This window comes from Phragmites australis, chromosome 1, assembly GCF_958298935.1.
Source record: "Phragmites australis chromosome 1, lpPhrAust1.1, whole genome shotgun sequence".
Classification (NCBI taxonomy): domain Eukaryota; kingdom Viridiplantae; phylum Streptophyta; class Magnoliopsida; order Poales; family Poaceae; genus Phragmites; species Phragmites australis.
In genome coordinates, this window is record NC_084921.1 from 31,434,617 (window position 1) to 31,451,796 (window position 17,180).

Below are 17,180 nucleotides of genomic sequence, written 5' to 3' on the forward strand. Positions count from 1 at the left end.
GGTCATGACCACTGATCGTATTTACTAATCTGAAATCACTATTCACTGGTCTGAAATAACTGTTCACTGGTTGAAGATTACTGTTCACTTATCGGAAAGCATCCCACCGTGGTACTGTTTATCTGGTTGCCCATTAAATCAATCGTCGCTGCAATGACTACTATAAATACTTAATCTTATTATCAAACACATAGCCCCGTAGCCGGCAAGACCAGGATTTTCGCTAATATGGTCGGCGAGGTTCATGTCTAGGACAACATGTGCTTGTTTCCCTGCTGAATCCCCTTGCTGGAAGGATCCCGTGCCCTCCGGGCCTCCAGGATTCGTGTCCAGGATGCATGGCGCGCCGGTCGGGCCGGGAATTATGGTCACCTTGCGCCTCGCCGTGCCCTCCGGATCACGAGCATCTTCATTGCTTCTTTCGGCCTTGGCATTGACAGGCCTAGACAAGCTACCGACCACGCAGTCCGGGCCGACGATCTCGCCGGTTGCGCTCTGCCGCGTCGTCATGCTAGTATTTTTGACTTGCATCCCCTCCGCGACGTCGCCGGTACACGGGCTGATCGAGCCGGTCCGACCCACACCAGCCACGCTCCTTGAGCGTGATGCACCAATTGCGCCAGCCAGCCGCCCTTCACACCTGGAGGATGGGCCACGGGTCTCCTCGCGAGGCCTGACAATTTTCGCCTTGGCCTCACCGTTCTGATCGTCGGGGACCGATGCCGAGTCAGGTGCACAGGCTGGCACGACGGTCGTCTCCCAGCCGCAGCGCCGGCCACCCCATGAACAGATGAAGTGCGCCTCCGGGGACTAAGCAGTGTCACTGCAATCCAATCCAAGGATGGATGCAGTACTGGCGTGGTACTCATCCTGTCCGTCTGTAAAGCATGCAGTGGTATCTGCGAACGCACCAATGTATTTATGTCCACCTGCATAGATTCAGTGTTTTTTCTTTGTGTTCTGGTAAGGATAGCTCATTCCTCTTCTTTTTTTTGAACTGTTTGTCTTGGCCGTTGTTGTGGTCATCATCATCATCGAGGAGGTCATCATCATCCTCATTGAAATCTCCTTGCATTTGATGCTGACTCGAACCGTCATCAACGACAAAGTTCGAATCTTGATTTCAAGCCCCTCTAGGCCAAAAACTATGTATGTTTTGATTGGCAACAATTTAGCATCCATCAAAGTCACCTGCATGCGAACTATGCTACGCAGTCCTAATGACCAAGTAGTGCTGGTATGCAAGTGGTATTCCTGATATGCAAGTGGTATTCTGGTTATGTGCACCCAAACATTATTGAGTGGTAATGAGAAGGTACATCAGATGACAACCATTCTCTAAAAGAGAGTGTTACCCAGTGTGTCTTGAGCCAAAATTCTACTTTAACTATCTTGCAAAGCTCCTCTAATATCGAAAAAACCACAAGATAATCATTTGCCCCTTAGAGGATCACTTCCCAGTTCCAGTCAGATCGTATAAGGTCTCGTAATTCATCCTGAATTACCTCAGGTGATACGTGGCCATCTGATACTATAACGATAGCTGTTGGAGTCACCTTAGGCTCAACTTCTTAGTGTCCGGTATTAGAAATTGGGAAGAAACCCAATTTGTCGCCTCTGAACCTGAACGACGTCGCATTCAGCTTTGGGAGTCGTTGCAGCAGACACTTAGTAGGAAAATGATCCTTCTTGTTGCAGATCTCATAGTACAAAACCACGTCACACTGCTCTGAAGCACGTCCCTTGGCGTTAGAGCTAAACTTTAGTTAATTCGATAGGACCATTAGCCTAATGAATATGAATACTAAGGATTATTACTGACCTGATTAGAAGATGTCCCGATAGGTTGCGAAGAACTTGTGCCTGCTTGTCCATCTTGCAGTGTCATGGACAGGGAGATCGTCGGCACAGACAGCCGGCAATCAGCTTGGCCTTTAAGTCACTTCGAGCCACCTCTTTATTGGTACGCACTAAGTGAAAAACGGATGAAAGAGACATACATGACCCGTCACTTATGTCACATCAGGTCGGGATCGAGTATTTACCGATCACATATAACAGGTAATAGCTGACGGGTCCTAATATTACACGTCACCTATAACATTAGTGACGGGTAATGACTAAACCCGTCACTTATAACTTAGTCATAAGTGACAGATCTCCCTGCACCAATTATAAATGATAGGTCATGTTACGACCCGTCACTTATGACTTGGTAAAGATGACAGGTCTCCCTGGACTAGTCATAAGTGATGGGTCGTAATATGACCCGTCACTTATAACAAATAATAAGTGAAGGGTATTATTATCACCCGTTACTTATTACTTAGATCTATTTTAAAACCTGGCAAGCCACCGTACGGGTGAACAGTTACTCAACAGTTCCATCCGCACAGTGTTGGCGATTTTCACCGGATCAGCTAAAGATTTTATAATATCTTGTTGATTTAAAGTTTGAATTGGTGCTAGGTCTTTCAAGGTTTGCATCTCCCCCTTTCCTCCTCCTCCAATCCATATTTGTTAAATTTGTTGTGCTTTGAGTTGTAATCAGTCATTTTGCATCTTTATCCAAAATCTTAGTACAAGTGAGTTGTATTTATGTTAGATTTGATATTAGATTTGCTCCATCTACCATTAGATGCTACAGATCTAGTGTATTTGTAGGGAATTTTTAATTGCATATTTAACCATAAAATTAAGGTAATTATTAATGAAGAATAAATAATTTTACATTAATTGTAGATGATGGGCAAAAGTTAAATGTACCTCGAGATCTGGACTTTATCCGGAGTACCTGAGCGGGGTGAAGCATTTCATGAATGCTGCCTTGGCGGATATGAAAGATCGTGGTAAAACGGCAATGTATTGTCCATGTCACGACTATAGGAATGAAAAGAAGTTTTTGAAACCAGACAATATCTATGCACACTTGGTCATGTGTGGATTTAAAAAGAATTACATATGTTGGAACAAACATGGAGAGGAAGGTCTTAACGAGGGAGAGATGGATCAGACCCTTAATGCCGACAGTGTGGATCAAGGACTTACACCCGGTGAAATGGATCATGATCTCAGGGATGATGACATATTAGGTTTGAATGATAATAATCTCTAGAATTTTGTAGAGAATGTGGACCAAATGGTGCTGGATATCGAGCGGCATGATGAGTATAACAATGGTGAGTTTGCTAAATTCCAGAAAATTTATGCGGGATTCCAATATGTCCCTTTATCCCAACTGTAAGGAGAAGTACATGCGGATATTTGGGACCCTAAAGCTTCTACAGCTAAAGAAAACCCATGGTTGGACTGACAAGAGTTTCAAAGTATTATTGGATCTGCTAAGGGATATGCTACCGGAGGGAAACTTGGTGCCTGAGGGTATCTACGATGTGAAGAAGATAATTTATCCTTTAAGACTAGAAATAGAAAAAAAAATACATGCATATAAGCATGATTGTATCTTCTTTCATGGAGAGTATGTAGAGCTGGATCAATGCCCCGTGTGTGGAACCCATCGATATAAACTTAGAAATGATGGTAGGGACAGGGACAGAGGCAAGAAAAGTAAAGGTGGTCCTAGGAAGGTAGTGTTGTATTTTCCTGTAATTCTCAATTTGAAGCGTCTGTTTTCCAATAGAAAGGAGGCCTAATTGGTGCGTTGGCATAAGGAAGGTCATAAGAACGACATAATGATACGACACCCGGCAGATTTCGCTCAGTGGTAAATCATTGATTTTAGATTTGGTTGATTCACCAAAGAATTGAGAAATATTAGGTTTGCTATGAGCACAGATGGCATGAATCCATTCGGTAATATGAGTACCTCACATAGCACCTAGCATGTTATTTTATCGATCTACAACCTTCCGTTCTGGCTTTGTAACAAGCAGAAATACATTATGTTGTTGATCTTGATATCAGGATCGAAACAACTTGGCAATGATATCGATGTGTACCTTAGGCCTTTAGTTGATGATCTTAAGAAACTCTAGTCGGAAGGTATAGAGGTTTGGGATCAGTACAAGCAAGAGTACTTTACCTTGCATGCTATGTTGTTTGTCACCATCAATGATTTTCTAATACTACATAACTTGTCAGGTCGGAGCAAAAGAAAAGGTGAAGCTTGCCCCCATTGTTTAGATGACACATGCAGTTTGTGGTTAAACAACTCAAAGAAAATAGTGTATATACGGCATCAACATTTCCTTCCCAGAAAGCACCCGTATCGAAACATGGACAAATAGTTCGATGGCACAAGGGGAAATCATTACCTCCAAGGCATTTCAGCGGGAAAGATGTCTACAATTAGGTTAAGAATATCCCTGTTGTCCGTGGCAAGTGAAAAGAATCCTCTAAGGATGATGAACAGTTAGGAATGTGGAACAAAAAATCAATACTATTCTATCTAGAGTATTGGAAAAAATTAGATGTTTGTCACTCTATCGACAACATGCATATAAAGAAGAATATATGTGAGAGTCTGATCAGTGCATTGCTCTAAATTAAGGGAAAAGGAAATGATCAAGAAAACGCATGAGCTGACCTTGAAGAAACGGGCTTAAGGGCGAAGCTCCATGCACAAGTTACAGACAAAGGAAAATACCTACCCCCAGCAGCTATCACTCTCTCCAGGAAGGAGAAAAAAGAATTATGCGACTTTTTGCACAATGTGAAAGTTCCCTCTGGTTACTCGTCTAACATCAAAGACTTGTTTTGGTGAAAGAGCTGAAAATGAATTTCGCCATGATGAAGTCCCATGATTGCCATGTGATGATGATGTCACTACTTGTGATAGCTATTAGGAATATCCTCCCAATAAAGGTTCACGAGGCTATCCTGAGTCTATGTTTTTTCTTCAATGCAATTGAACAAAAGGTGCTGGATCCAGACTCGTTGGAGGAGCTAGAAAGAAGATACTTTGAGACTCTATGTATTATTGAGGTGTATTTCCCATCATCCTTTTTTGATATCATAGTATATCTCACTGCTCACCTTGTGAAGGAGATACACTACCTTGGTCTCGTGTTCCTGCATCACATATTTCCATATGAGAGATATATGGGAGTTCTCAAGTCGTACGTAAGGGATCGAGACTTTTCTGAGGGATGCATCATGCAGGGTTACACGATGGAGCATGCATTGGAGTGTTCTATTAATTACATTGACCAAAATAACATAATTAGCGTGCCTAAGTCTCGCCATGAGGGGAGGCTCGTAGGTGTGGGAGTTTTGGGGGAAGATGGCAATAACTTCTAATCTGAAGGCTTACGACCAAACTCATTTCCTTGTGTTGTAACAATTGAGTGAAGTGTGCTCATATGTCGATGAGCACAAGCAGATGCTACTTGAAGAGAATATATGGTAGACCAAAGCTTGGGTTTCAAGGCAACATATGCGAAGGTTCACGACATGGTTTTGAGATCAAATCTGACAATCGAGTACTCCTACAAGTGCTTTGATAAAAAACTAGTATCGGACTCTATATACACAATTATGACATATCAAAGGTACGATATAAATATATACACATTTTATATGGTTGCCCAAAATTAGAAGAGCATATACCAGAACAGTGGTGTCCGTATAGATGCTTATGATAACGACATATAGAGGGGCACATACTACGGTCAAATAGAGGAGATATGGGAGCTGAACTACATGAGATTCAATGTAGCCCTCCTTCGGTGCCATTGGGTAAATGGGGCAAAGGACGTCACTAATGACAAGTATGGATTCACTAGCGTTGATCTCAAACATTTTGGATACAAGTCTGAAACCTTCGTACTCGCTAAAGATGTTCGCCAAGTCTTTTATGTGACTGACAGAACAAAGAAGAAATACCATGTGGTTCTCGCTGGAAAAAGATGCATCGTTGGAGTTGCAAACATCATTGATGAGAAGGAGTTCAATCAATTCGATGAAATCCCCCCTTTTGCTACTACAATCGTGCCACGCCTTTCACCGACTAAGCAAGCTCCATACCTGCACTTCGATATAACGAAGGGATCCATATCAAGAAAGCACGAAATCGGCAAATTTGAATTTGAGTGTTAAATATTAATGTCAAGTTATTTGAATTTGTAGTATTAATGTTAAATTTGAATTTTAGGCTTCATGTTATTTGAATTTCTAAAATGTGACAGGTGATATTATTAACCCGTCACTTTTATAACTAATAGGTGATGGGTAAATAACATAATCCGTCACCTATGACTTATATGTACAGTCCGAGTCAAAGTAAAAGGTTACGGGTGATATTCTTAACCTATCACATTTTACTTACAATAAGTTATAGGTGATACTCATAGGTGACTGGTGATATTTATCACTCGTCACCTATGACTTGTATGTATATAACCCTAGCTAGTCCCCGCGTGCGCGCACTCTCATTTTGCCTAAGTCTTTTTGCTTGCATGCGCTAGGGTTCGCCGTCACTGTCGCCCTCCACTAAGCCAATCGTCGTCATCACTGAGCCCATCACCGTCGTCACCTGCGAACCCTCTCTGCCCCCGTCGGAGCCCCACCACACTCGGACCAGCACCGTCATCCCTGGGCCTACCACAGTCGCCAGGAGCTTCCACCCCGCATCTCTGTCGAGCTCGGTGTCCACCATACATCTCCGTTGAGCCCGGTGCCTGCCCACCCCCATCTCTATCGTGTACGCCCCCGCTCCTCCCCCTCCATCTCCTCCCCTATCTATGAAACTGTGATCGGCGTGTCTACATGGGGTGCACTGATCAATGCTTGCTAGGATTATGGATATGTTGAGGTCAGGAGAATGGCAGCTCAGAAGGTAATTGAATTAGAGCTGTCAAATTTGTACACAAGGGCTGGCTTATGGGAAGAGGTTGACCAGCTGCAGGAGGTGATGAAGGAGAAAGGGTTGGAAAATGATGTTGGTTTTACTTGGGTTGAGCATGGTTCCTGAAAGGACTTAAACACTTCATGCCATATGATCTGGCCATTATGATTGGAGTGGCAGGAGGGGATTCCATTTTTGTGATGAGCTAACACCATACCCTGATATCCATAAATATCAACAGTAAGTATATGTATAAGTATAAGTATAATCGATTGGAGTGGCATGAGGCGATTCCATTGTTGATAGTCTCGGTTTTCACTATGAGTTTTTATTCTTTTTACACTAAACAACACGGTTGTACATTCTTTAGCTCAATGATGATCAAGTACATTGAAAATTGAACTAGCAAGTTGAGTACAGTAGATGAGATCTTGAGTAGTTCTTTGATTATTGGATAATCTAGGCAGTAGCTGTTTTCACACTTTGATTCCTGTTGGTCGGTGTTATTGTTGTCTATAATTTGGGTTAGATATGGTTGATTGAGTTATGGAAGAGTAGTATATATTATTGATTCAGTAATAGAGGTCTGTTGTTCTGCTAGTCTTGTGGTATACAGGTGCTTGATTCTTTTTCTAGTGCTCAAGCGCCTGCTCAGTAGCCGTGTCCAGGAAGTAATAGAATTTTTAGAGAATTTGTGCTTAGGATTTTTATCTAGGTGTGATCTCATTTTCTTGTTCAATTTGCGATTTGATTAGAGATCAGCTTAGGAGCAAACTTTTATAGTTTTGGAGCTAGTTGATACAATTTTCTGCGAGCTCTGATTCGGCTACCTATCATAGCTAATCTTTGAATTACCATGGCAAGGCCCAACCACTATGATTCTTAGGATAGCAAGATTGCAAATACCACAACTTCTTGACTCGGCTTATCTATTTGTGTTTTCCCGCCACCTCTTTTGAGCGATGACATCTTAAGGTGCAAGTTTAGTAATATGAGCAGTTTGTAGTAACCTTGATTCCTTTTCTTTCTCCTATTGAGAACAAAATATACTACACTTGATTTCCATGGGATAGAAGAGGATTGTCACCCTTGAGAAACCAAAAGCACAGATAATGCTAGCATTAGAGGCCGCCCCAGCACAGGATGGGGTGGATAAGAGCCTAAACCCACACCAGTCGTCCTCCTCCAGCACAGCGAAAGCCAGTATCACAGCCCAAACCCTATTCTATGTGAGCAGGAGAGCCAATGTCGGGCAAGTGATGAAGAATACAATCCCACCAAAGAGGTATTGATATGAGTCAATGCAGTTTATACTTGTTGAATAGAAGAATATTTTTTATTTATATCAACTCCCCTTGTTTTCTCTCTAGATGGCGAAAGCGTAGTCTCAAGATAGACAGCTAATAGTGGTGCATGAGCCCAAAAGCCAAGGACACAAACATAGTGGCTGAGGGACAAGGTTACCGTCATGAGAATCGATGATGTGGGCTACCTACAGATAAAAAGGCCCTGAATAGATTCTGGAGGGTCGCAGGGGTCATTGCTCGGGAGAGGGTGCCGATAACGACTAAGTTCGATGACCTCAGTGACGAAGCAAAGAGGGACTTGTTCGATAATGTTGTCAAGGAGTATCTGGAGTACCCTGGAAACATGAGTGAGCATCAAACGTTCACCGTGGCCAACACAGCAATGAAATCGATCGTGAAACTTCATTGAAGCTTTAAGAGCAAGCTTATGAATTAGTACTCGACTGAAGGGGTGGCACCCTTCGATAGCTACAAGCACTTAAAAGAGGAAGATTGGGATGCTTTTGTTTAGATGAAGAACTCTAAGCAGTTCAAAATGGAGAGTGAGGAGAAGAAGCAGCTTCGGGCTAGGAACAAGCATAACCACATGACCGGTGCAACTGGGTATGCTAGAAAAAGGGCAAAATGGTAGGCACAGGATGAAAAATTAGCCAAAGAAGGCCACGAGAATCCATGGTTCCAATTTCCAGGACGATCGCAGTCATATTTTCGTGCAAGCGGTGAGTTGTCCGAAAGTGGGGAAATCACATTCAGAAACAGCGAAACACAGGCAGTCGCAGAAAAAGTCAAAGAAAAGGTAGCCTTAGCCAGCCAAGGCTCTTTCACCGGGGCTCGGGAACATGATGTTCTCACAACAGCACTGGGAAACCTGGAGCACCTAGGTCAAGTATGAGGTGTATCAAGTTCCCAGGGCTAGAAATATGGCTTTCCCGAAGATATTAGGATGTACAAGAAGAGGAAGGGGTCTACAGTGGATGTGGATGTAATTACATGGGACATCACCTAAAAAGTTTATGCAAGCATCATGTGGCGGCTTGCATCATAGGGAATACATATTTCCATACCACACGAAGCTAGCCCCGAAGCTGCAGGGAAGAGTAGCTGCACCTCCAAGTAGGTCGAGCAACAAGTATCTGCTGTCATAATTGAGCCAGATATGACTGACCTGCTAGAAGGGTCCACGCCCTACAGCCTTGTAATTAGGCATGGCGGGTATCACATCGAGGTTTCAAGGGGCCAGGTGCTTCCAGGCGTCCGTATCTTACATACGGTCCCGATACGTGCGGGCTATTCCATGGTTACAGTGGACATGGTACATAGCAATGCCACCAATCACGTGTTGGAGCTCCCCTCTGAATGATGAAGTCATAACTCTGAGTGAAGCTCTTCGTCAAAGGATCAAGTGGAAGAGGGGCGACATCGTGGTCTACAGTGCATCCCAATTTGGACGAGCTTCAAGTGCACTGCCGTTGCGCCCCTCACTCTCAGAGAAGGCAGCTTCCTCCTCCAGAGAAGCTGGCTTCACTGCCTTCTCCTCCGCATCTAACAGCCTCTCCTCTAGATCCAATTCATTCTCACCCAGAGAGCCCAAAGAAGAACAAAAGGAAGATCAAGAAGAAAGGCTCTAAGAAGCATCTACCGGATATGTCGAAGGCCATTGTACTGGTGAAGAAGGCTATGGACATTGGAGGAACATGGAGTAGTACCTACATGAAATTCAAATATGGTAAGCCCATGATGATGGTAGATGGCCTAGCAATGGCGGGACAAACGATGGTACAAATGATGACACTTCTTAAGTAAAGATGATGGCTACTTCATTGTGGGTTTCAATGACTTATACGACCTCTTCATCCTTGATGGCCTTGACATATCATTATTACGAGTCTTCACATTGTAAGTCCCTTGAAACTTGATTCATTAATTAATATCACTAAGTCTCGAGTCTAACTTGTTCTTATCTGTAGACACTTGATGAAAGAAACAAAGAAGAACAAGGACTCCATCACATTTCTTGACCCTGAGGCCATTACATTATAGCATTGTAAAAGGACTCCTGGATGCTTAAGTTCTGCCTAGCTTAGTTTAGATATTTAACTTTTCTAACATTCAAATGCTCTCTAATCGATCCCTTTTTATGCAGGGCTTTTAATAAGTACCTTCGAGCTCAACCTGACTACAACGAGAAAGATGGCCGTAGACTGACACACAAGACTGAGTTCGCGGTAAGTGCTACCAAACAGATTAGCAAATACTCTCTATTGCTGTTTTTTTTTCCTTTTGATCTAACGCTAAATGTTCTGTTCAGCGGTGCCACCAACAACCACCAGGCAACGTCTACGGATTCTATGTTGCGTGGAACATGCTCCTTCATGCGGAAACATGCTCCTCATGCTCCGGATGAATGATCTTAAATCCATGATGTAAGTTCAATACGAGATGATTCGTAACTAATTTCAGTAATTAGTTTAATTTTATGGTAACATGACATTGGTTTTGTGTCAAATTATGCTAGGGATTTGACACACTTTTTTTCGACAACAGTGCAATCCTGGAGATTCGACCATGGTGTCTAAAGTCATCATCCCACACGATGAGTTCCACTATAGAATCCCTAGTTTTTGATGTCTTGTGTAATATGAGTTGATCGAAACTTTGTAACATTTGTGATTCTGTAATGAATAGTTTGGAACTTTGTAACCTTTGCGATTATGTGATGAACTGAGTTCTTATATAAGTGTGTTTGTCGCTATAAATTTAGATGTGTTGTTGTTGTTTGCAAGGAGAAGACGACTACCAAATCCTAGTTACGCTCTAGGATGCAGCCAGGAAGCAGGACAACATAAATATAAGTGACGGGTAACATATTTACCTGTCACTTATGTTAAATATAAGTGACGGGTAATTTAGGTTACTCGTCACTTATGTATTCCCCCCATCACATGTATGACAGACATAAATGACATGAAACCAAGTTACCCGTTACTTATATTGTGACATAAGTGATGGGTCAAGAGTTTACCCGTCACTTATGTTTGCCACTAAAGCACATGGGAGACGCTTAAGGGTTATGGCGCATCATACCCATCATCAATGACTAGTCATCAGTGAAGCGTTTATGGTGACGGATACGGAACCCATCACCAATGACGGGTATGACTTGTCACCTATGTCTATTTTTCATGTAGTGAAGGTTTAGTTAGGGCTAGCTAACCTAAATGCACCAACTTAAAAACCCATCATTGTTTTTGTACCGTTAGGACCCTTTCTTATAGGCTCGTGCAACTTGGGACGAAGCCATTGAGTCGATTATTAGCTGACCGATCACAACCACTCTCTCGGTCAACCGTGGCCCTATTCTTGTGGTTGGCAGTTGGCCGAGATCACAACCAACATTCTCCCACTTGATCGAAAGGCTAAAAACTTATGTTCACACTCAACAGAACAACACACCATGGTAACATGTTATGGTAGTTGGTAAAGTCATCGCTGAACCTCACAGCCTATAGTGTATTAATCAATTTCCATAGAATATATCCTTATAGTTATTGGGAGATGACTCATATTCTTATGGTCCTAAATGTGAAGTTATTTTCACTTGTCATCATGTGCACTTTTAAAATGGAAAACAAACTTTTTTATTTCTAGAATCAAAGTTTGAAATATCAATTTTTCCCAGAAGTATAGGCTGTATATATGTCTTATACCAGCACTAACTTTGAGACAGCCTTTAATAGGGAATCATTAAACTAAACATGATGCATAAACTTATATATTAAATATGATACTTAATTCTTATAGGCCGGATATCAATAATTTGATTATGGATCAATGCTTCACAATATCATGTGTTTGGTAGCACACTTGACATCTTCTTAATAACATAAAATTCTTAATAACATAATTTGGATGTGTTGTTGTTGTTTGCACGGAGAGGACGGTTGCAAAATCCTGGCTACGCTCTAGGATGCAACCAGGAAGTAGGACGACATAAACATAAGTGATGGGTAACATATTTACCCGTTACTTATGTTAAATATAAGTGACGGGTAATTTAGGTTACTTGTTACTTATATATTCCCCTCAACACATGTGTGACAGACATAAGTGACTGATGAAGAGTTTACCTGTCACTTATATCTGCCACCAAAGCACATAGGAGATGCTCAAAGGTGACGGGTCGAGGTTATGACCCGTCATACCCATCACCAATGACTAGTCATCAGTGACGCGTTCAGGGTGACGGGTACGGGTACGAGACCTGTCACCCATAACGGGTATGAACCGTCACTCATGTCTATTTTTCACGTAGTGAGTGTTTAGCTAGGGCTAGCTAACTTGAACGCACCAACTCAAAAACCCATCATCTTTTTGTAGCGTCAGGACCCCTTCTTATAGGCTTGTGCAACCTGGGACCAACCCGTTGAGTCGGTTATTGGCTGACCGATCACAACCACTCTCTCGGTCAACCGTGGCCCTATTCTTGTGGTTGGCAGTTAGCCGAGATCACAACCAACATTCTCCCACTTGATCGAAAGGCTAACAACATAAGTCCACACTCAACAGAACAACACACCAAGGTAACGTGTTGCAGTAGTTGGTAAAGTCACAGCTGAACCTCATAACCTATAGTGTATTATTCCATTTCGATAGAATATATCCTTATACTTATTAGGAGATGACTCATTTAGGACCATAAGAATATGAGCCATACCATAGTATTCTTCGTTGTTGTCGTAGAAAAGAACAATGTAATGAAGTGAATTAGAAAGGCTCCAATAAATATTCATGTCCTAGATCATTGACCTTTGAGCACTCTTATTATTAGTGTACTGGCGAGAAATTTTGAGGAGCCTCATAATGCCTTTTCATTATTGCTAGGTAATCATAATTTAATCGGAGGATTGCTCCCCTAGATTCTAAATTTTATGATCATAAGGGACATTTGCTTAAATTTCTACCACTAGTCATCAGAATATTGAATATTCATCAATGTCTAAATTATAAATACTTATCTAAAGGGAGCCAATCATTATCATTATGTTTGTGTGTGTAATCAATATTCATAACCTCAAGAACAATATACTAATAAATTACTCTATTTCTTATTAGGGTACTAGAAACAACCGAAGAACTTATGGCTAAATTGATAATAGGGGCATATCACTGATCATTACTTTAATATCTACAAAAATTATGAATAATTATTTGCCATGAAATTAACCCTACACTATTCAAATTAATAGCATGCTAAAGACAAACTTTAATAATTTTAATTCAATTCACCGTTGGGCAAAAGCGAAGAAGAACCTGAGTTGAGGAAAGAATCAATAGTCTAACTTTGCATCACCTTATGGAAGAAAACAAAAAATAACTGGATTTACTAATGGAGATGGCAAATGGCCACAAACAATGTTAGTCAGTTTGTAACCATGAGCCATAAAACATAATCCTTAAATCAACATGAAATCTTTAACCAAAACTTCTCGCTAGTTCCATTTTGATTAGAGAAACTATAGGAATGACACAATGACTACAATCAGTGTTAGTCAGAATGTATTCACGTGCCACAACATAATCCCCAAACATTCATCAAATCTCTAACTAAAACTTCTCGTTGGTTCTATCTTAATTAGAGATAGCTTAATTATTTGATAGTCATGATTCTATGACATATGACAATAAAAGACATTGGCCAATATATAGTCATTAGCCATAACCATAAAACAAATTAAGTCTCTAAGCCAAATACATTAAGAAGAGACAAACTTAATCACATGATCAAAATTATTGAGCATTATACATCAATTATCTAATTGCGGAAGCGTAAACATTAAACAATTAATAGACATCAAATTACATAATAAAAAAGGATCACATAATTTAGGGTAAATTAAAACTGTCGGTGATATAGGAACCGGAGGTTCCCGAGTCCCGAGGCCAGGACAGCGCAGTGCCACATGGCGCCATCCCTCGGGCACCATCTCCCCGAGTGTCCGAGAAAAGCCAGATCCGGGAGAGGGTGCTCAGGGCCAAGAACAGTTGGTCCCCGAGTACCCAGAGTTCCCCGAGGACCCGAGAAGAGCCAAGTCTTGGAGTGGGTGCTCGGAGCCAAGAACAGTTGGTCTCTGAGTACCTAGAGTTCTCCGAGGATCCGAGAAGAGCCAGATCCGGGAGGGGGTGCTCGAGGCCAAGAATAGTTGGTCCCCGAGTACCCAGAGTTCCCCGAGGACCTAAGAAGCCCCTTACCGGTGGACCCCGCAAGAGCTCCACGATGAGGTGTCAATCGGTGGGAGGCCCGATGCTGCATTTAAGGGGGAGTGTGGCTGGTCATATCCAACCACTCCCCCCCCCCACGCCTGTCGTACTGAGTACGTCAGTCCCTGCCACCGCCTGGCAGGGAGGCGTGGGCACAATTAATGCGACGAGTCCCATTGCCTATCCTTCGCGGGGCCCAAGGAGAAATACGGCTTGAAGATATCGTCGATGGGCTCGAGGCGTATCGCCTGTCACCCTGTTGCATCAGACCGTGTCAGATCTACTCTGACCGGACGGGCATGAGAGGATACTCAGTGGCTGGCCGGTGGGCCCCCCTACACCTGTTAAAGTTGAGACGTAATGACGGACGGAACCGACCGAAGGGCCCATTTTCAACACCTGTAACATCAAACTGTAGACCCATGATGGTTGTTTTTCATTTATGGTTTACAGGAACTTGTGCCCCCGTTCTGGGCACACCCCGGAGGGCCTCCTCCTGGTAGATAAAAGGAGGGGAGCACTTTGTAGAAAGACAGGCTAAGTTCACGTGAAGCTGAAGTGAAGACAAGCCAACAAGAGACAAAAAACCTTGTAACATAAAGATCCAGAGAAAGGCATTCTAAGAGCATTAATAACACATCAGATACACAGGAGTAGGGTATTACGCTTCCGTGCGGCCCGAACCTGTCTAAATCCCTTGTGCATTTACTCCTAGTAGCCGACGATCTTTCGTCCCGCCTAAGTCTCATACATTCGCATTAACCCCGTGTACGAGGTAGATCCAGAATCAGCCCCCCGGCCGAATCTCAAAGTAGGTCTCTCAGAATCCCCGCTTGCGGTGTTCATCCACCGACAAAAACATAAATATTAATAACATAAACTCATATGGAATTGAGAATCATAATGCTTAATTCATTAATCTCATCTTGTCTTATTCCCGGAATGTTCTAAAATGTTATTCGTGGTGGAATACTCCTAAATATTATTTTGTGTCACAAGTGAGAAGTATCCAAAAGACCAGCCTAAATCTTATGCCAAAAATGAGCCCATTAATCATGCATGGCCTAGGGACATAAAAAAAATCATTAATGGGCAATAAATTCAGACAATTCATGATCATAAACAACTTTGATCGAAATACAACCATAAAAAGTCGATACTAAGTACATTAATACCCAAAACTTGGTTATAGTTCCAAATCAAAATTTCTCGTTGGTTACATTTTAATTTGAATCAAACTTAATCATAAGAGGCAAAAAATAATCACTTAAAGTCAACCAACATTAACTAAATTTGAGCATTCCTTAATTATCATAAAATAATTGCACCATTTTGGATAACTAGATATTATTAAAAAAAATACATAAGTCAAAACATCATTATTTAGGCAATGAACATTATTAAGTCAGTGCTTAAAAAAACTAGAAATGAAACATAATAAAAATGCACTGAAAATAATAAGAGCTAATCAGCCCAAATGGCCCAAATAGAACCCATCAACCTCTTATTATGCGTGTGGCCCATCAGCGCCAATTTCGGCCCGACTTCCTTAACACGTGAAAATGGTCTGAGAGTGCTGCCCAAAAACACAAACGCACCTTCAGCCCATCAGATGTTGTTCCATCCCATTTAACCGTTGGACATATCTGAGCTACGCGCTCATTAGAATCCGGTGGCCGACATTTTCACTTAGATCAAAACCACATCACCATCTCTTCCCCGGTAAACCCTAGACCATTTCATTCTCGTGATCGAAAACAACACAGCCACCACGAGCGGCGAAGTGGCCAAGCGCGAGAGCGCCGCCGCCATAAGAGAGATAGAGAGACGGAGAGGGAGATGTGGCAGCAAGACAAGACGGCACCGCCATGGCTTGGCTCGCACCGCACGCATGCGACGGAGGTCGTGCGCTGCTCCGCCGTGCTGATCTGCGGCAGTGCCCATGAAGAAGACGCGCGCACGGCTGAAGAGGAGAGGCGCACCGGTGAAGTAATGTGCAACGAGAAAGAAGTCAGTAGCAACGCGACGGCGTGCGGCCAACCGATAGATCCACCGTGGGAGTGGCCTTATTTGTCTAATTTTCTGTTTTCACAAACAGTTTCGCTGGCATGAGAGCGAGGACCATTGTTTTTCGCCCAATCTCCTTTTTTAACGGAAGATTTGCTTCAGAATCATCCACGGATTATCTCTTAATTAAACCTTCTTGTAAACTCTTCTAGATTAAAAAAAATCGATCTGTCCAATCTTATATGTTACGGAAGCCTAATGAAACCTGATATTGCCGTCAGCAAAGGGTGCACGCCGATAATGGAAGCAGGAGAGCCTTCTCGAGGAGCCCCTCCTCGTCCTGGGCAAAGACGTTGAGCAGCACGGTGGCGGCGACGACATCGAAAACATGGAGGCGCATCGTTCTCGCGGAGCTGCCTCAACTTCAGCAACGTGATCTTAGGTACGCCACGACGTCCACCACTCTTGCCGATTCATGCATGCATCACAACCTGTTTTTATCCTGATCGATTTCGCTTTCTTTCAGGCGTTGGGATGCTGTCCGTGCCGTACGCGCTGGCGCAGGGCAGGTGGCTCAGCCTGGCGCTCTTCGCCCTCATCGGCGCGATCTGCTACTACACATAACAATCTTGCTCGATTTACATAGATGAAATAAATCAAGCAGAGAACGAACTTCACTATGTAACAAATACGAAGAGTTAGATTGACTGCTTCTTAACTCATCTACTTAATTTCAAACAATATTACCATATACGTATTACCTAGATATTATTTCGTTTGCTCTGACCAAACATTAAAATCCT